Source organism: Aedes albopictus, chromosome 1 (assembly GCF_035046485.1).
Source record: "Aedes albopictus strain Foshan chromosome 1, AalbF5, whole genome shotgun sequence".
In the NCBI taxonomy this organism is placed as follows: Eukaryota; Metazoa; Arthropoda; class Insecta; order Diptera; family Culicidae; genus Aedes; species Aedes albopictus.
In genome coordinates, this window is record NC_085136.1 from 19633079 (window position 1) to 19654331 (window position 21253).

General features: G+C 48.1%; 2 protein-coding genes across 2 annotated transcripts in view; both read right to left on the minus strand.

Moving 5' to 3' along the window:
• LOC109408929 (cytosolic purine 5'-nucleotidase) overlaps window positions 1–8320 on the minus strand; it is a 168403-nt gene extending 160083 nt beyond the window's left edge. Inside the window, exon 1 of the mRNA XM_029855772.2 lies at window positions 7937–8320. The gene's annotated coding sequence lies outside the window, so the exon portion shown is untranslated. The remainder of the gene's footprint in view (window positions 1–7936) is intronic.
• LOC134284823 (uncharacterized) overlaps window positions 1–21253 on the minus strand; it is a 496062-nt gene that overhangs the window by 211694 nt on the left and 263115 nt on the right. The gene's annotated exons all lie outside the window — the stretch shown is intronic.

Consider the following 21253-nt stretch of genomic DNA (forward strand, 5'->3'; position numbering starts at 1 on the left):
GTTCCTTAAATAATTTCTCCAGGAAGTTCCCCCTGAAGTTTTTATGAGTTTATGAGTTTTTATGAGAATTCCTCCGAGACTTCCTTCGGGAAATTTTCCAAGGATTCCTCAAGGAATTCTTCCAGGAATTTCCTCAAAATATTCCGCCAGGAGTTTTGTCGAAAATTCCTCCTATAGTTCCTTGAGCAACTTCTTCAGGAATTCTCCCAATTAGTTCCTCTTAGAGTACCACCGAGCATTCCTTCAGGGAGTTCCTCCAGAACTAGAGTAACTGACGAAAAATTGCAAGTGCCGGGGCTGGAATCGAACCCCATGACCATCCACTTATGAAGTGAACGTGTAGCCACTATACCACGGGCCCCAACTATTGTGGTGTTGTTCTTTTTATATTTATTTTTGCCGTACAGAAAAGATTCATCATTATGGAGAACAGTATCTTCAGCTCTTCTTTTCGCTGAATATGTGGCTTTAATTCATGCCAAACCATTCCGAAACTATCTTACTGCACGTCAATTTCCTTCAAGAAAATTCGTTTTCGTTAGCTCTTGGTTCCGAAGTTATTTTTCCACTTGGGCATAATGTGATCGATTACGACTGACATTACACTGATCTTTGCGCAGCACCCGGAAGTATGTTTGCTCAGGTTCAGAAGAGGGCCAGTGTCAGTTCTTCTCGGGTTGATTACGTTATGAGCCTCACTTAATAGAGCAGCTTGCTGGTAACTTTCTCCTCCACGTGTCGTACTTGGTTATAGAAAAGAGTCATCCTCTATGGAGCCACCATCTTCTGATTAAATATCTAAAACTCAAGCATGTATACACAACTCTTTTCTGTTTTACAGTCGAAGTTTCACAAAGTAGGACTCAGTGTATGAGACCAAAAAAAACTTAAAGTCATAAACATATGGTGTTGAACTTAATCGACGTGCTCTTTTGATACCAGGCGACACCAAGTGCCGACTTTTTTCCATACCCAGGCGTGTTCATAGTTTGCACAGGATGGAAGCTTTGTCGTATCTCGTTAAACACTGTGTCGTCGTTGGCATGTTGATGTATTTGATAATACCAATCTTGAAGTAGACACTGAACGCGGTGTTCACGAGACAATAACATACGGTACCATACATCGAATGATGAGTATTCTACCGCATCATGTCCGTCAGTCCGAAAAAAGCTCCTTGATAATCAAAAACCTGCAATTGTTTGCTACCTTTTTAAAGCTTTCTAATTATTTCTTCATCGTCGCCGTTGTACTTTGTAGCTCATCACGGCCACTCCGTTGGAATTGCACTGTATTTCAAAGCTATTGCTGCACTTTTTTTCTATTCAAAGTTTTTCAGCAGTTTTCTACAGCTTTATATGATATATCGACAAATCGTAGAGTGGATGCTAGGCATCTTTTAAGGCGCAAAAATTTGGAAATGCTCCTCTACTGTATCGTTAGTTTTGCGACAAAGTGAGAACAGACAAAGTTCTTAGGTCGTTCATGGTAGCCCATTTGTTCTTCCATGCACCCACCATCTCATTCGTAAAGGAATTTAGGTCTATTATTAGGTCCATAATTAGGTTCTTCATTGATAGCGGACTATCAGTTCTTCCCGTTTCTTTAATATGGCTCGGCTACTGTCTGGAACATCCTCGTCGAACGGTGAAGAAGCTATCTTGGCTGATCTCGGTTGAAATTGTTGTGCCCAGCCAGTCAAGCTCTCGCATCATAATTGAACAAAGCTGATATTGTTGCTTGATTTTTATCACACATGGCGATCATGTGACCAGTTCCAACTTTATGGTACACTTTCACCAGCAAGTCCAAATAATTGCGTCGAAGACTCCTATCAGCTTGAGAACGTGGTCACTCACCCAAATCACAAACTCCTCCAGGGCGTTCATGTCAATGACATCATCGTTGATCCGGCTCTCTAGTTTCGCTTTCCGTATCTCCTCTTGCGTTTCCGAATTTTAAAGTTGTTTGTAATAACATTGATGTGGTTTAAACGTGACTGTTGTTGTATACTATACTACTACTATAACTTTGCGTTATTTTTCTCATAGCTGTTTGACTTCCAGAATCAGGATGTTTGCGGTCATTCTAAGTTTTTGCAGAATTGTGCTGATCTGTTTTCACGGTTTGTTACGAGTATCGTTCGAGACCGTCAAGAACATGATCATAAAATTCGCTGACAAGGAATTTCAGTATATGAAATTATGGTGTTACAGACAGATGTAAGGAAGTCCAACAGTTTGCAGAATTCTTCCAGGGCCGTCCTCCATGTCTAATCCAAAACATTTCTGGACAACAGATAATCCTAGACTACTTGCAAATGACAAATCAATTTGGATTTCAGCATTCATTCTCGCCTTCATATATTTACTGGGGGTACACAAATTATGTCACGCAAAAATCGACCTTTTTCAACCCCCTCTCCCCTATGTCACACTTTTTGTATGGGACCTCACGATTGTTCACGTTTGCAAAACCATCAAGGCTTCTACTTCATTCCATAAATCGCCTTGTTGAGCTTGCACATAAGATGGTTTCCCACTTCAAAGCCAGTTGTTTTCTTTGATCAATTTGCCATTCAGGAACACAGTTTTCACGTCGTTTTGATGCACGTACAGATCTCACTGGTTTGCCAATGCTGGCAGAATCCTCAAGGTAGTCATCTTTGCAACAGGCGAATATGTTTCCTAGTATTCGAAACCTTTTGTTTGCGTAAAACCCTTCAGAACTAGTCGGGCTTTGTATCAGTCGATCATACCTTCACCATCATGCCAGATAGGAGGTACATGATTTCTACAACTTCAACGGATCTCAGTTTCACCCAGATCACTTCCGGTAGCTTTGTCTATCGAAGTATCATCCAAATCATTTTCTGAAATAGTATTAGGCTCGTTATGGATTACTGATTAACCATCCTTTTTGTTAAACTCCGACACGAGCTGGGCGTTGCATACAGACTTGAAACACGGTCACAGGTCCAAGACACAGGTGAGATGAGACCATAGACAGAACACATGGGACTAGAGCTCTAACGGACGGATTGTCCGCTTCCCATCACGACTAACGAACCGGTCTCATGTTTGTTTGCCAGTCAGGAACGGCTCACACACCACTCGTGGCAAGCTGAGTCGTGGGAAGCATCCAGGTTTCACGCTGCTGTCTAGATCCAATCCAAACACCATTTTCTTGAACAGTAACTTAAGTTGCTTGTCGATTGCTACAACATCCTCGTCTTTGTCCATAACGTAGACCTTCCATTTGTGGAAGATCATCTTCTTTCCAGCACTTTCCGGTCACCGCAGAGACATCAGATTCAGCGTCAGCTCTAAGACATAAAGCACACTTTCAATGCGGATGTTGATCTGCTTACCGTGTCCAATCAAATGCACGTTGATTGTCATCGCAAAAACTTCGTCATAGTCTGTCTCGAACTTTAGGGTGAATCCTTGAGCGGCTAGACCGAGCTGAATATTTTACCACTTTTCCATCTTCGTCTAGCTTCCGCTTGAAGATCCGTTCGCAGCCAACTCCGTCAGCTGCCATGCACCATTCACTTGCAACAACGTCATCTTATCGTCCATAGCTCCCATCCACAACTACGCTTCAGGTCCTTTCATAGCTTCATTTAATGTTCTCGGCTCGTCAGTTAGCTTTCGCACAATACCAGTGGTCTCAGCAGTACCGTTGTGGACTCTCGTGCTACGTATCGGCCGACGGATTTTCATCTCATCCCATCCACAAGAGGTTTGGATTGTGAAAAGAAAATAGTCATGTGCGACTGTGGCTTCGAGTTCAGTTTTATGCCTAGTGGTGACGGAGATAGTTGAGTAACTCCGTATCATGAAGGAATAGAAGCGCCCATCTAGCGAATTGGGAGTCATGAGTTCGAGTCTCACCGGAGTACGTGGATTTCTTTCCACAATTCACATCTCAATTTGTTCATCAAGCACATGTTTCTGTTGTGCATGTGGATGTCCAAGCATTTTCAACAATATAAAACGTTGCTGAGGATGATTTCTTGTTGCTCTCCATTATCATCGTGGCAAAACAAACGGCCGAATCCGACTCGGACATACGTTTCGTTACCGTTAGTGATGGTCATGCCAGACCTTTGCTTCGAAACCTCGAAAAACGATTGATCGCAACACATATGGGCAGTAGCACCGGTTATCCACGTCTTCAACTGCTTCCGATTTTGGGATGCAGTGAACGCAAACGATGTGGTTGTCACTGTCTTCCCCATGGGCTTGGGCTTCTGCTGAGTACCTTTTCGTCCTGCAAACGTAGAGGAATCTTCATTCTTCATTATCTACGGACAGTCATATGGCCTGACTTCCGACATTGATGGTAGACGAAGGTCTTCTTCTCGGTATCGACACGCAGGATGGCTTCGCCTTGACGGGTCTTCTCCATTCTCTTTTGCGCTTTGTCCAGTAATTTATCTTCAACAAGCTCCATGGTCAGATCCTTGGATTGCCCTTGGATGCCCGTCAATCCAATGCCCCGTGATCAGGTTGTCAAAATAATCTGCATTGCCTTTCAGAACCATTATTACTTTCAGATTCGAGTCAAATTCCTGTCCCACGTTGGCCAGACTGGAAAAAAGTTCTTCCATCAAGTTCCAACAAGTGCCCCTCCATGTCCCCGTTTTCGTTGTACTCCGCCTTGCAAATTTTCTTCTACAGGGATACCTTGGTCGTTATCGTCGTTTTCTGATGGTGGTTTTTGATTCCATCCCACGTAGCCTTCGCGGTTTTGCTATTTCTTATCACCGAATGTTGGCAGTCGTCCACCAGAAGGGCGATCGTAGCCCGGGGGTAGGGGCGGCCTCCGATTCGAACTTCCACAAAATCTTCCAGATTAACAACATTTCGACCTTGAACCGCTAGATTTCATATCCGCTGCTTCGTAACTTCTTGATATTGAATTTCCCACTGTCCATCGCAATATTCGTGTTCGATCTTCGCAACAGTGGAAAAGAACAGAATGAAAATTTCTAACTAATGCAACATCGACTAATCATAACCTAGTTTCCAGTCGGCTTGCTTCCAACAATTTCGGCTCTGCTCCTGACGCAATCCTGACTCCAGGCATTCAGCATGCTTGTGGTCAAATTTTCCGCAGTCGACACATTCCACCAGATCTACCGGCAAACCAACGTCTTTCGGGTGATTCAACGTAATTTATCCCTGACTAAACAATCAGGTACTTCTCTTCACGAATTCTTCTATTGCTTCAAAACCGCCTCCATTGCCGTGTTCATCAACTCATACGAGGCGGCATGGTCAGTATTAGGTGGCATACGATGACCTTTTCGTCCATTTTTGCACCGGATGACTTCAGTTTTCGTACCAACTGGTCAAAACGAAGTGGGACTCCAGACTTGAATGCTCGTCGTGTTTCATCTCCAGCAGCTTCCGTTTCAGCATGACTCAATGCAACTAGATTTCCTTAGTCATTCTTTTCCGTTGGTACGTTTTTCAGGATAAAACGCCTGCTACTTTAACACTCGAGAACTACGGTGAATTCGTTGGAAGCAAAGTTGGACGTGAGTTTATTTCCTGGTAGCAAGATTTTCATTAACACTTTACCCCCGTTTCTGAGTTGGCGGTCTGGAGTGTCGTGCAACATACGCCACCTCTCTATCTTTGCCCTTAAGAATCAATTCCCAGTGTGCAATGGAAAGAGGTGTAGTACATCACTAGGTAAGCAAGGAACGGTGTTGTCCTTCAACTATTCCGTTTTCTTGCAGTATGGCCTCGTAAAGTTCAAGATAATTCCACGAGCTTTGACATATTTGATCGAATTCATCCGAAACAAATAGTCACGCATTGTTCAGTGTTGTAGTCTTGGTTATATTGTTAATCGGACATCTTTGGTTATAGTGACCGGGTAGCCTGAACGAGTGAACACAGTGTGTCCTTTGCTGTAGTTCGTGCCATTGTTTTGACTTCTTTGTACCTGCTGTAATAATCTATAATAGCAAATAGATACTTTCCCGAAGGTATCAGCCCTTGGTAATCAATTTCAACGTAGATCCACGGGCTTGTAGGCAGTTGTATTGGTTCGGGTCTTTCAGTCAGACTAACTTAACACTATCCTTCGCACCGATGGACATATTGGACAACTTCCTTATCGATGGCTGGCCACCAAACACGATCCCTCAATCTACTTTCGTGGGCATCATCCAACATTCTTCTGCACAACTGTATGGGAACTACAAGTTTCCCACAAGCTCGTAGGAACATTTCCTACGAATGGACTACCCGCTTTGCGCGCAGCCACAGTTGATCAGCAGGAGTAAATCAATTTAATTGTGTATGGCGAAATGTATCTAAACTTGAATTACTTGAAATACAAAGCATTTACCGGAAAAAATATTTGGTAGGCTTAACAGTGGTCACCATTGTGCACAACCACTACCAAATATTTTTTCGAATAATGTGTTCCACTTTGAAGAATTTGCCTTTAGATGGTATTCGCCATACAATATTTCTAGATTGAGTTTAAATAAGGGCGAAAGTAACATGAGAGAGTTCTCTTCATCGACTCTCTCTTCTTCAAATTAAAGTGACAAGATGCAAGTATTGCTGAACTTTTTGGTCATAAATCGCTAGGTTGCGATGCAATCTAGCGTCTAAGTGTAAAAAAGTTCGATTGAATTTGCATCTTGTCACTTTAATTTGCAGAAGAGAGAGTCGATGAAGAGAACTCTCTCATGTTACTTTCGCCCTTATTTAAACTCAATCTAGATTTTTGCGATTTACTTTTAGCGATTTTTCGCGCATAGAAGCTAGCGCCACATTGGTCGATGCGGAGAGTAGGAAAACAGCCGATGTAGTTAATTCATTCCAGCTCATGTTGTTAGGCTGTACCTTGTATAGCTGTTGTATTGTTGTGTTTCAGATTCGTCTGGAAAAGTAAGAACTGTGGTTTAAACTAACCTATTCGCGTCTGTTTTGACTACGATTCACGGCAAAAAAGACAGAGTAGGCTTGAGCAACGCGCGGGTTGCTGTGATTGAAAAATGAGTTGCAACTGGCAACGGATGCACCAGGACGGTTCTTGATAAAGTTTTCTGCTTTAGGTACGTTGCTCTAGTTAAAATGTAAATTCGAGCGAACAATAATACAGCTTAATGCAAACACATAAGCTTTGATAAAACAAAATGCACTATATCCTTCAACTCACGCTGTCACGATAAGATAATGTTCCAGAATGAGAGATTTCTCAGTAAGCGCAGCGTTTATCGCATCATCATTTTAATTTGAAAAAAAAAATACCTCCTGAAATGACTTAAATCCGTTAACGACCCGTCGAGTGTCACTCAAAAATAGTCACCGCGCGCGGCTTATCGCTTACCGAAGACAGACGACGACCGCAGCAACCATCGAACCAGATTCAGGCGACAAGCGTGCGTAAGCACGCCGCCGCCGCCGTCAGCTCAAAGAATCATTTTTCATTTATTTCGGATTTTTGCCATCGCAGTCACAGCTGACACTCGATCGCAGGAACCCAAACATCAGCAGTAAACAACCGGACAACGGACAAAAATGACTAAAAATAGAGAGTCGCGTTTGGTGTGAGGGCCATTGCCTCCATCCCACTGGCGGTGGCGGTGGTGGCGGCGTCGGCGTCGCCTACTACAACTGAAGACCAGACGGCGACGTCGCCGCCACCGCGTGAATGAGAAATTATCATCGTTCGCATCGCAGTGGAAAAAGTTGTAGCCGTCGCAGTAGGCAGGGACTTTGTTCTGATCAGTTGCCGCTGGCCTACTCTTTTAATGGATTGTTTTCTTTTATGAGGGGAGGGACGTTGGAGATTGGATTAAATGACCATGACACAAACTTTTTCCCAGAAGGCTACCCATTGCCCCCGAATATTTTGGGATGTTAGAATCGATTTTTCCTGAACAGGATTTGACACTACTTACCGAACCGAGGAAGGGGGTGATGTTCCGACGCGGAACCTAGTGGTGACCGGATCAGAGACGGCCCTAGACAGTGTCTTATGAATGAAGATGAATGGTGCAGAAAGAACGGCGGACAAACGCGAAACGTTTCGGCGGAGCTAGGAGACACCGACCGGAAGAGAAGAACGGAAACGCGACGGCGGCACTATCCTTTCACTGCGCTACCCAATTCGTTCACTTTCCATTCACTCTCTTCCCACAGCACAATTGACACAATATTCAGGTACCACTTTTCCTTCCACACGAACCGATTTGAATTGGCACTGTTTCCCGGATCACCGGAAAAAACGCTTTAAAAAACGAGACCGCGATTCGCGAATGAAGAAAAACTTCTGTGGCTTTTGCGTGATCTTTGTTGTTTTTGTTATGGCCTTACTGACTGGTTGTCAAAGACTGTGAGGTAGTGTGCGTGTGGCAGATTTTTATCGAGTTTTCTCTCTCGCGCGTGCGAGAGCTCTCCGTCCGACATGCGGTGATGATAGGGTAAAGGTCTCTCTGATAGTCATTGAAATTTCAGGCTTTCCTGACGGTTTCAAGCTATTTCACGTGGAGTTTTAAAACGATGGCATCCAAATTCTAAAGAAATGTTCCAAACACTGTCTTTTTCTATTCAAAAACAGTGATATCCTGATGCTTTACGAAACTTCAAACCCAAGTCCGACACCTTTGCACTCAAGAGAATGTTTTTAGCGTGAGCGACAACAAAAGGAGAGCGCTCTCGTGGTTTTCAGCAGTTGTTCTCACCCACAGACGCAAGGGAGGTGGTGAGGAAAACAAGAAAACAAGCAACCATCTGTGTCGTGGGTGGTGGGTGGCAACGTGAAAAATGACAGAAGTTTCTTTGTTTTGCGATGGAGTGCCGAGGGGCGTTCCAATGGTGAAATTCTGTTTGATTTAACAATCCAGTGTTTCATGGCGACTCTTGTGGAAATTAACATATTTCTACTTTGTTTCTAAGTCAATTTAACTGACCATTCCCTCGGCGACGAATAGGATTGTAAAAACCACCATATTGAACATGAAATCAAGTAGAATATTTTGATGCAAATGTTTTACTGATGAATCTCTCGGTCACTTCTGTCAAACCCTTGGTCAAACCAAGCAGAATGTTTTGTTTTGCAAAGCATTTAGGTTCTACTTTGCAAATGCTAGAAAAGGGATAATTTTCAAGTTATGCAAAGTTACTGTAGATAAAAGTTTTATTGAAAATGACTTTTAATTAGTGCGGCGTTCAAGGTAAGGTATTTTATAAAAGTTGTAAATTTTATTAATTAGGAGATTACTTGACTACTCTGTTAGAATCTTTTTTCTCTTTTTTTTAATAAAAATAATAACAACCCAGAGCAAAAAATCAAGCATGCTGTTTTCCAATGAATCTATTATTGAAATTAAAAGTAAACTTTTTTAGAAACTACCATAATATTGTAGATGTCAAGCTTGACAACCCACGTCAAAAACCTGAAACTATTGTTATTTCAATCAAGTTTCGGATTGAGGAACAATAATACAGGATTGTAAACTAACTAACTAACTAACTAACTAACTAACTAACTAACTAACTAACTAACTAACTAACTAACTAACTAACTAACTAAGTAACTAACTAAGTAACTAACTAACTAACTAACTAACTAACTAACTAACTAACTAACTAACTAACTAACTAACCAACTAACTAACTAACTAACTAACTAACTAACCAGGGGTTAGTTCCCGGAGGAATCCTGTCCGGATTCCCGGAGGAATCCTGTCCGGATTCCCGGAGGAATCCTGTCCGGATTCCCGGAGGAATCCTGTCCGGATTCCCGGAGGAATCCTGTCCGGATTCCCGGAGGAATCCTGTCCGGATTCCCGGAGGAATCCTGTCCGGATTCCCGGAGGAATCCTGTCCGGATTCCCGGAGGAATCCTGTCCGGATTCCCGGAGGAATCCTGTCCGGATTCCCGGAGGAATCCTGTCCGGATTCCCGGAGGAATCCTGTCCGGATTCCCGGAGGAATCCTGTCCGGATTTCCGGAGGAATCCTGTCCGGATTCCCGGAGGAATCCTGTCCGGATTCCCGGAGGAATCCTGTCCGGATTTCCGGAGGAATCCTGTCCGGATTCCCGGAGGAATCCTGTCCGGATTCCCGGAGGAATCCTGTCCGGATTCCCGGAGGAATCCTGTCCGGATTCCCGGAGGAATCCTGTCCGGATTCCCGGAGGAATCCTGTCCGGATTCCCGGAGGAATCCTGTCCGGATTCCCGGAGGAATCCTGTCCGGATTCCCAGAGGAATCCTGTCCGGATTCCCAGAGGAATCCTGTCCGGATTCCCAGAGGAATCCTGTCCGGATTCCCGGAGGAATCCTGTCCGGATTCCCGGAGGAATCCTGTCCGGATTCCCGGAGGAATCCTGTCCGGATTCCCGGAGGAATCCTGTCCGGATTCCCGGAGGAATCCTGTCCGGATTCCCGGAGGAATTCCCGGGGGAATCCTGTCCGGATTCCCGGAGGAATTCCCGGGGGAATCCTGTCCGGATTCCCGGGGGAATCCTGTCCGGATTCCCGGGGGAATCCTGTCCGGATTCCCGGGGGAATCCTGTCCGGATTCCCGGGGGAATCCTGTCCGGATTCCCGGGGGAATCCTGTCCGGATTCCCGGGGGAATCCTGTCCGGATTCCCGGGGGAATCCTGTCCGGATTCCCGGGGGAATCCTGTCCGGATTCCCGGGGGAATCCTGTCCGGATTCCCGGGGGAATCCTGTCCGGATTCCCGGGGGAATCCTGTCCGGATTCCCGGGGGAATCCTGTCCGGATTCCCGGGGGAATCCTGTCCGGATTCCCGGGGGAATCCTGTCCGGATTCCCGGGGGAATCCTGTCCGGATTCCCGGGGGAATCCTGTCCGGATTCCCGGGGGAATCCTGTCCGGATTCCCGGGGGAATCCTGTCCGGATTCCCGGGGGAATCCTGTCCGGATTCCCGGGGGAATCCTGTCCGGATTCCCGGGGGAATCCTGTCCGGATTCCCGGGGGAATCCTGTCCGGATTCCCGGGGGAATCCTGTCCGGATTCCCGGGGGAATCCTGTCCGGATTCCCGGGGGAATCCTGTCCGGATTCCCGGGGGAATCCTGTCCGGATTCCCGGGGGAATCCTGTCCGGATTCCCGGGGGAATCCTGTCCGGATTCCCGGGGGAATCCTGTCCGGATTCCCGGGGGAATCCTGTCCGGATTCCCGGGGGAATCCTGTCCGGATTCCCGGGGGAATCCTGTCCGGATTCCCGGGGGAATCCTGTCCGGATTCCCGGGGGAATCCTGTCCGGATTCCCGGGGGAATCCTGTCCGGATTCCCGGGGGAATCCTGTCCGGATTCCCGGGGGAATCCTGTCCGGATTCCCGGGGGAATCCTGTCCGGATTCCCGGGGGAATCCTGTCCGGATTCCCGGGGGAATCCTGTCCGGATTCCCGGGGGAATCCTGTCCGGATTCCCGGGGGAATCCTGTCCGGATTCCCGGGGGAATCCTGTCCGGATTCCCGGGGGAATCCTGTCCGGATTCCCGGGGGAATCCTGTCCGGATTCCCGGGGGAATCCTGTCCGGATTCCCGGGGGAATCCTGTCCGGATTCCCGGGGGAATCCTGTCCGGATTCCCGGGGGAATCCTGTCCGGATTCCCGGGGGAATCCTGTCCGGATTCCCGGGGGAATCCTGTCCGGATTCCCGGGGGAATCCTGTCCGGATTCCCGGGGGAATCCTGTCCGGATTCCCGGGGGAATCCTGTCCGGATTCCCGGGGGAATCCTGTCCGGATTCCCGGGGGAATCCTGTCCGGATTCCCGGGGGAATCCTGTCCGGATTCCCGGGGGAATCCTGTCCGGATTCCCGGGGGAATCCTGTCCGGATTCCCGGGGGAATCCTGTCCGGATTCCCGGGGGAATCCTGTCCGGATTCCCGGGGGAATCCTGTCCGGATTCCCGGGGGAATCCTGTCCGGATTCCCGGGGGAATCCTGTCCGGATTCCCGGGGGAATCCTGTCCGGATTCCCGGGGGAATCCTGTCCGGATTCCCGGGGGAATCCTGTCCGGATTCCCGGGGGAATCCTGTCCGGATTCCCGGGGGAATCCTGTCCGGATTCCCGGGGGAATCCTGTCCGGATTCCCGGGGGAATCCTGTCCGGATTCCCGGGGGAATCCTGTCCGGATTCCCGGGGGAATCCTGTCCGGATTCCCGGGGGAATCCTGTCCGGATTCCCGGGGGAATCCTGTCCGGATTCCCGGGGGAATCCTGTCCGGATTCCCGGGGGAATCCTGTCCGGATTCCCGGGGGAATCCTGTCCGGATTCCCGGGGGAATCCTGTCCGGATTCCCGGGGGAATCCTGTCCGGATTCCCGGGGGAATCCTGTCCGGATTCCCGGGGGAATCCTGTCCGGATTCCCGGGGGAATCCTGTCCGGATTCCCGGGGGAATCCTGTCCGGATTCCCGGGGGAATCCTGTCCGGATTCCCGGGGGAATCCTGTCCGGATTCCCGGGGGAATCCTGTCCGGATTCCCGGGGGAATCCTGTCCGGATTCCCGGGGGAATCCTGTCCGGATTCCCGGGGGAATCCTGTCCGGATTCCCGGGGGAATCCTGTCCGGATTCCCGGGGGAATCCTGTCCGGATTCCCGGGGGAATCCTGTCCGGATTCCCGGGGGAATCCTGTCCGGATTCCCGGGGGAATCCTGTCCGGATTCCCGGGGGAATCCTGTCCGGATTCCCGGGGGAATCCTGTCCGGATTCCCGGGAGGAAAATCCTGTCCGGATTCCCGGAGAAAATCCTGTCCGGATTCCCGGAGAAAATCCTGACCGGATTCCCGGAGAAAATCCTGTCCGGATTCGCGGAGAAAATCCTGTCCGGATTCCCGGAGAAAATCCTGTCCGGATTCCCGGAGAAAATCCTGTCCGGATTCCCGGAGAAAATCCTGTCCGGATTCCCGGAGGAATCCCGTCCGGATTCCCGGAGGAATCCCGTCCGGATTCCCGGAGGAATCCCGTCCGGATTCCCGGAGGAATCCCGTCCGGATTCCCGGAGGAATCCCGTCCGGATTCCCGGAGGAATCCCGTCCGGATTCCCGGAGGAATCCCGTCCGGATTCCTGGAGGAATCCCGTCCGGATTCCCGGAGGAATCCCGTCCGGATTCCTGGAGGAATCCCGTCCGGATTCCCGGAGGAATCCCGACCGGATTCCCGGAGGAATCCCGACCGGATTCCCGGAGGAATCCCGTCCGGATTCCCGGAGGAATCCCGTCCGGATTCCCGGAGGAATCCCGTCCGGATTCCCGGAGGAATCCCGTCCGGATTCCCGGAGGAATCCCGTCCGGATTCCCGGAGGAATCCCGTCCGGATTCCCGGAGGAATCCCGTCCGGATTCCCGGAGGAATCCCGTCCGGATTCCCGGAGGAATCCCGTCCGGATTCCCGGAGGAATCCCGTCCGGATTCCCGGAGGAATCCCGTCCGGATTCCCGGAGGAATCCCGTCCGGATTCCCGGAGGAATCCCGTCCGGATTCCCGGAGGAATCCCGTCCGGATTCCCGGAGGAATCCCGTCCGGATTCCCGGAGGAATCCCGTCCGGATTCCCGGAGGAATCCCGTCCGGATTCCCGGAGGAATCCCGTCCGGATTCCCGGAAGAATCCCGTCCGGATTCCCGGAGGAATCCCGTCCGGATTCCCGGAGGAATCCCGTCCGGATTCCCGGAGGAATCCCGTCCGGATTCCCGGAGGAATCCCGTCCGGATTCCCGGAGGAATCCCGTCCGGATTCCCGGAGGAATCCCGTCCGGATTCCCGGAGGAATCCCGTCCGGATTCCCGGAGGAATCCCGTCCGGATTCCCGGAGGAATCCCGTCCGGATTCCCGGAGGAATCCCGTCCGGATTCCCGGAGGAATCCCGTCCGGATTCCCGGAGGAATCCCTTCCGGATTCCCGGAGGAATCCCATCCGGATTCCCGGAGGAATCCCATCCGGATTCCCGGAGGAATCCCGTCCGGATTCCCGGAGGAATCCCGTCCGGATTCCCGGAGGAATCCCGTCCGGATTCCCGGAGGAATCCCGTCCGGATTCCCGGAGGAATCCCGTCCGGATTCCCGGAGGAATCCCGTCCGGATTCCCGGAGGAATCCTGTCCGGATTCCCGGAGGAATCCTGTCCGGATTCCCGGAGGAATCCTGTCCGGATTCCCGGAGGAATCCTGTCCGGATTCCCGGAGGAATCCTGTCCGGATTCCCGGAGGAATCCTGTCCGGATTCCCGGAGGAATCCTGTCCGGATTCCCGGAGGATCTGTCCGGATTCCGGAGAAGGAATCCTGTCCGGATTACCGTAGGAATCCTGTCCGGATTCCCGGAGGAATCCTGTCCGGATTCCCGGAGGAATCCTGTCCGGATTCCCGGAGGAATCCTGTCCGGATTCCCGGAGGAATCCTGTCCGGATTCCCGGAGGAATCCTGTCCGGATTCCCGGAGGAATCCTGTCCGGATTCCCGGAGGAATCCTGTCCGGATTCCCGGAGGAATCCTGTCCGGATTCCCGGAGGAATCCTGTCCGGATTACCGTAGGAATCCTGTCCGGATTACCGTAGGAATCCTGTCCGGATTCCCGGAGGAATCCTGTCCGGATTCCCGGAGGAATCCTGTCCGGATTCCCGGAGGAATCCTGTCCGGATTCCCGGAGGAATCCTGTCCGGATTCCCGGAGGAATCCTGTCCGGATTCCCGGAGGAATCCCGTCCGGATTCCCGGAGGAATCCCGTCCGGATTCCCGGAGGAATCCCGTCCGGATTCCCGGAGGAATCCCGTCCGGATTCCCGGAGGAATCCCGTCCGGATTCCCGGAGGAATCCCGTCCGGATTCCCGGAGGAATCCCGTCCGGATTCCCGGAGGAATCCCGTCCGGATTCCCGGAGGAATCCCGTCCGGATTCCCGGAGGAATCCCATCCGGATTCCCGGAGGAATCCCATCCGGATTCCCGGAGGAATCCCATCCGGATTCCCGGAGGAATCCCGTCCGGATTCCCGGAGGAATCCCGTCCGGATTCCCGGAGGAATCCCGTCCGGATTCCCGGAGGAATCCCGTCCGGATTCCCGGAGGAATCCCGTCCGGATTCCCGGAGGAATCCTGTCCGGATTCCCGGAGGAATCCTGTCCGGATTCCCGGAGGAATCCTGTCCGGATTCCCGGAGGAATCCTGTCCGGATTCCCGGAGGAATCCTGTCCGGATTCCCGGAGGAATCCTGTCCGGATTCCCGGAGGAATCCTGTCCGGATTCCCGGAGGAATCCTGTCCGGATTCCCGGAGGAATCCTGTCCGGATTACCGTAGGAATCCTGTCCGGATTACCGTAGGAATCCTGTCCGGATTCCCGGAGGAATCCTGTCCGGATTCCCGGAGGAATCCTGTCCGGATTCCCGGAGGAATCCTGTCCGGATTCCCGGAGGAATCCTGTCCGGATTCCCGGAGGAATCCTGTCCGGATTCCCGGAGGAATCCTGTCCGGATTCCCGGAGGAATCCTGTCCGGATTCCCGAAGGAATCCGGACAGGATTCCTCCGGGAAATTGTGTCATTTTCTTATTTGGATCAACCGAAAAACAACACCAAATTCAACAACAACTCAATCGTTACAAGGCAGCAGCTTTGTTTCTTTATTAACGTGAACTTCAACCTAGTAGATTAATACTTCAGTCACTAGGCAGTGTTCTACATTGTCATATTGACTCCCCTACACTTCCATTATAAATCTATTCTCCGAACCACCCGTGCATGGCAGCACTACTGTATGCCCCAGAGAGTATCCATTTTTCACGCTAACTCCGTCGGGGTTTTCCCTGAAGGACACAGCAGCCACCACAGCTAGCCTCGCCGAGGGATTCCCCAATTTCCGCGAACGCCGGCCGCCCCGGTTCGTTTGCAGCATGCCGTGGTGCTCTGCGTGTTGCTATGGTCTCCTGCATATAGGGTGGGATGAAAATTTGGAACTTTGTACGGTTTCCCGTTGTAAGCGAAAGCCAACAACTGGGCTGGACTGGAAATGATTTTCCTCACACATACAGACACACACGATTTATGACCCATCGAGCCAACGAGGCATTATTGTTGCTACATTCCTAGGAAATCGTCGATTTTGGAGCCCGCTTCGAAACATAATTCCGACAGCAGAGGAATGGTTTCTTGCGAATACATTTTCGACACGGAAACCAATTTATTTCGTGTGTCCAGGAATCTTGAAATGGATAACAATGGGGGAATTTATAGTTCCACAGTATGTATGTAATCTGATGCCATTTGCAACTGTTCTGTGAACTCAACTTATCAACTACTTGGTCTATTACCATATGAACCCAGAAGCACTCCCTAATTTGTTGTTCATCCTGAATTCTGGTGATGAAACGATGAAACTTTGCCGAAAAACATATGAGTACAAATTTCTCCTTTTGAAGTTTTCAACAATTTCCCTCATGAGTTCGTTCTCCTTCCAGGTCTTTGTAACGCGGTCACCACGCTTCCGTCACATGTGCGACAGAGAACTTAATAACTTTCTCATATAACCGGCATTAGCCGACCAACCATAACCATCAATCTATCCAAGTAGTCTGCGAGCTTCATCAGCTTTGCAACAGCCTCAACGGGATCCACGGAAACGACACTGAAAATAGACAATTCCCGTCAAGAAGAGAGCATACATTTTAGTACGTATGTCACAAGTGTAGGATCGCTTTGCAGTCTTTGACAAAGTTGATCGACACATCCCAGGCTTTATTTTTACCACAGATAAACAGACGTAACACTCTTGAAACGGCTTCCACTAGAGGCGCTAGTGTTCGATCGCTGTGACGTTTGCCAGTGTGTACACGTTGCTAAATGATGCATACGAAAATTACAGGTGATTTGTGTAGTAGTGTGCGTGTTAGATAAACGTCAAAACGAAATCCATCATGGCCGCAGTATCTCGCACGGTTCTACCAACAGGTGACAGTTTGCTCATGAAAAAGACAAAAAAAATGATTAATTTCCTCTAACATTTAAGTCTGTTTTTCTGTGTTTTACGTCATCGGTGGTCATAACTCTTTATTACACCAACGAACTTAACCTCAAAATGACTGACAACTCACCGGTCATTTTGACAGATGTAACCTGAGCATGAAAAGGACGGCAACAGGATCGATAAAGTAGAATATATGATCCGTCTTTTTCTTGCATGTATGTGGTCTGTCAAAATGACCTGAGAAGTGTCAAACATTATCATAACTAGTTCAGGTTTGTTGGTGTAATAAAGAATGGTGACAATACGGAATATGGAAACGCAACCAATTGCTCTAAAATATTGTACTGTTTTTCTGGACGAAAAAGCTGTGTTTCGCGGGTTGTTGATTTCAAATTTACATTTTACCCAAACAACGTTGACCCACTCTAATGACAAGTGTTGACATTCTATCATAATTGATGACTGGTTGAAAGTTTTCGCGAAAGAGTCGCGCGGTCGCGCTTCCAGTCCGACAAACCGACAAACGCCTGAAAGTATGTTGAGTTAATCGAAACAGCAGCAGTGCATCGAAGCAACCCAGCAAGCATCGATCGGGTGCATGAGGCAGGCAGGAGACTTGCTTCCCGGTAAACGAGACTCCGACACGCTTATTTTCAAACTTGTTCTTTGGTCGCGAGCACGCGCGCGTGTTGTTGATGGTGTCGAGATGATAGCGAGTCAACGAGCAAGCGCAGCGCCTGTCTCGTCTCAAGATTCCAGAAGCACGTGTTTATGGACAAAGTTTTTCAGTTTGAGTTTCAGTTTTGGAGCAGAGGCGCGGGCGGACGCGGGGGCAACATTTTACTCGATTGCTTTGTCGCATGGGGATGGGGTTGGGAAAATCAATGATAGTAGTGAGAAAATGAAACCACTCTGTGCCACACCTAGCTTTGAAACAAGTCTTTTTACTTCCACCGAAAAATCATCAAGACCTAACTACCCGGATGGTGTACCTATCGCCATCAGTCTTTTCGCGATTCGGTCGGGTAAAACTAGGAATCGATCGCACACGTGATAGCCAGCACAGACTGCAGTTAATTTAAATCGCAGCAGCCAGCGCTCACAGCTTAAGCTGCTAGTACACAGGGTCAAATATTTGTCCAAAAAGAAACCAATGCTCAAACATCTTGTTTGACTCGATCGAATTTTCATTAGTGTCAAACTGATGTTGTTTCTTGAGTTCTTTCCTTGTCAAATATTTGACCCTGTGTACTACTGGCCTTACTGCAGTCTGTTTTGGTTCTGTTTCTTTTTCTGACTTAAGTGTCACATGAAATCCCTCCGACAACAGTGGTGGAATTATTCTCATAATATATATTGTCGCGCTTATCTTTTATTAGAGTCCTGCGGCGGTCGTACGCTCGCAAGGCATACCGCCGCATGACAGTCGCAAGGCAAAACAGAAGAAAAAGTGTTCCCGCCAAAAACAAAAGCACGTGGGTTTCGCGAAGTGACAGATGGTTTCGAATGTATTTGTGACGAACGGCAAGAGTAGCTCAGTGGAATGAGTGTTCTTGCTGTCAAACCCCATATAGTGGAATTATATACTTTTAAATCTGGTGACGCTGTTATGATTAGTGACTGTCGCGCTGATATCAGAAGACAGAGGCAGATAATCGCCATGTTCTGATTTTTCTTGAGAGGCATAATATGAAGTGGATAGTGGTAATCACGTTCAAATCTACGCGTGCAATTTTGTAGATGTAGTTGTGAAACTGCAAGGAAAACATTTGCACTCTTACCCCGGACGTTAGTTTTATAATTATTTAGCCGTTTTACCCAATTTGATTGGGTAATATTTTCATAGCCTTTGAATTATAGTGCTTTTTTGTGTGAGGAAAAATTCGCGCTAGTGTTCGTGTGTTTAAGGGTGCTATTACACTATTTGCCCAGATGCCAAATATTTGATCATTTTTGACAGATAAATTTTGGCAGGTTGTTTGGCTCTGTTTGTCCCTATTCGTTTTTCGAGAGTGACAAGTATTTTTGTTTGCCAGGTACACCTTGGTCAAAATTTAACTGTCAAAAGTGGTCAAATATTTGGCATTGGTCAAAGAGTGTCATACTAGCTTAAATGCGAGGGGGTCGACAGTAATCAATTGGCTTCAGTTACCGTGCGATAAGCCGTAATTTTGTTTGATTTTCTGAATTATTCATAATTGTTTTCATTATACTGAACATCGGTTCGATTTTATCGGATTTTTCTCATTTTCTGCCATTTTCCAAGATAAAATCGATTTTATGCTATTTATTTTCAGCAAAATGGTAAAAATGGAACATATCTGAAAAATCGAATAAAATGAAAAAAATCGTTTGAAAATCGGCGCTGAAAACGGCTAACATCTCTTAAAATGTTACTACGTCGCGACGCCACGTCGAAAATTTTGACAAATCTTCCAGGTAAACAATCAGCAGCGTCGACCGAGGCGTCGGCCATCAGCTGGTCGCTCAGCAGTAGGAATTGCTGGAATCAGCGATTGCAACAATGGATTACCTCGGAAATATGGGAAATGTTATTATTGAGAAGATGTATTTGCAATATAATATCATACTGAGCATAAAAATAGTGAGTAGACTATGTAAACAACAGTTACATTCGTGAACAGCTGTTGTTTATAAACAAGCTCCAACCTCGGCTCCAACCGGAAGAACAGAGAGAACAAAACAAAATCGAGAAAATTTGACATTTTTGTTCAGGGATGTGCATCGATTTTGTTCGATTTTATGGGGATAAGCCAACATTATAATCGATTTTATCGGATATTTCGGATATGGTTGATTTTGATCGATTTTCTATTAATTTCTTCAGTTTTGTTGAAATTATGAAAAATATGTGATTCCTTGTAGGTTTTGGCCAAAAATCTAGGATATCGTGAAGAGTCGTCCCCCTCGCTTAAATGTCACTTATCTCTATTCGCGAGTGTAAAGTGCCCCACACAGTGGGGTGACACAGCTGTCAAGCTCGGTACATCGCCGCCTCACCCATCATCGTTTTTGGTACGGCGCGTTTTGGTAGGTACCCACTTTCTGGACGGTATACCCTAACTTGCTGCTGATTTTCGGGTGTGTGGCTCGTGTGTTGCTAGTGCTTATTTCGGAAATTACACATCTCAAACGAAATCGTTGTTTTTTTTTGATGATTGTTTCTCGAAGCAGAGTCGATGTTTCAAGCGCATTTTTTCCATGAATTAAACAATCAAAGCAAAAACATTGGACGCCATGTTGAATCGGATGCTGGGTTGATGATTCTGGCCCTTCGTCATCCCCCTGGCCCTACACAATGCATACGTTTGCGTGTGCGTGACAGTACTTTGACACATTTTCCATGGGAAAAATGTCAAAAAAACGCAAACCTCGACGGAATGGACGCTATGTGCTCCAGGCTTAAAGCCAACACAAGGTTTACTCACGATTCCGAGAGTAAACAGTGTGTGAGTTTATTCGCACCCGCCTGCTTCGTGAACAAGAACTCACGAAGCTTCGCGAATCAGATGCGAGTGCTTGCCAGCTTCGTTTACTCACGAATAAAGAAGTGCGAATATTCTCGGGCCCCTGTTGTTCGCGAGTATGTTTGTTTTGGTTTCTGTCTGCTCAGCTGCAATCTTCATCATTTTCTATATCTGTCCGACAATCCAAAGGGGTATATGGGAACGTCCATAAATTATGTTGCGCTTTTGAGGGGGAGGGGGGTTAAGCAAAGTGTGACAACCTATACAGAAATTCCAGAGGTCTCATACAAAAAGATGGGGGGGAAGGAGGTTGAAAAAGTGCAATTTTTGCGTGACGTAATTTATGGACGCTCCCTATTCAATATTATGATAAATTATAAACACTCAGGATGGTTTTAAATTCTCAACTTTAGGTTGAGTGGAGCGGTGTTTTACGGCAGTGGATGTCAACATGGCCGAATATAAACAATTGGTGTATTAACAGCTCTACAATCCGGTTGGAATCAAGACAGACATTCAATCAAAAATTGCCAAAAAACTCTTCAAGGGGTCTTACAGGGAATTTCAGAAAAAATCCAAAGTGTCTCGAGGTTTTCAGGGGCATTCAAGGGAGTTCTAAGGCTTCAAGGGACCTCAGTGGGTTCCAAGGCAGTTTCAGAGGGTCTCAGTGGCGTCTCAGGAGTGTCTCAGGGAGTTTCAGGAAGATACCTGAAGGTTTCAGGGGCATTTCAAGGGGTTTTCAGAGGCCTTCAATGGAGTCGATGAGATTTTTGGGAGCGTTTCAAGGGGCAGGGGGAGGTGTACTTAGGT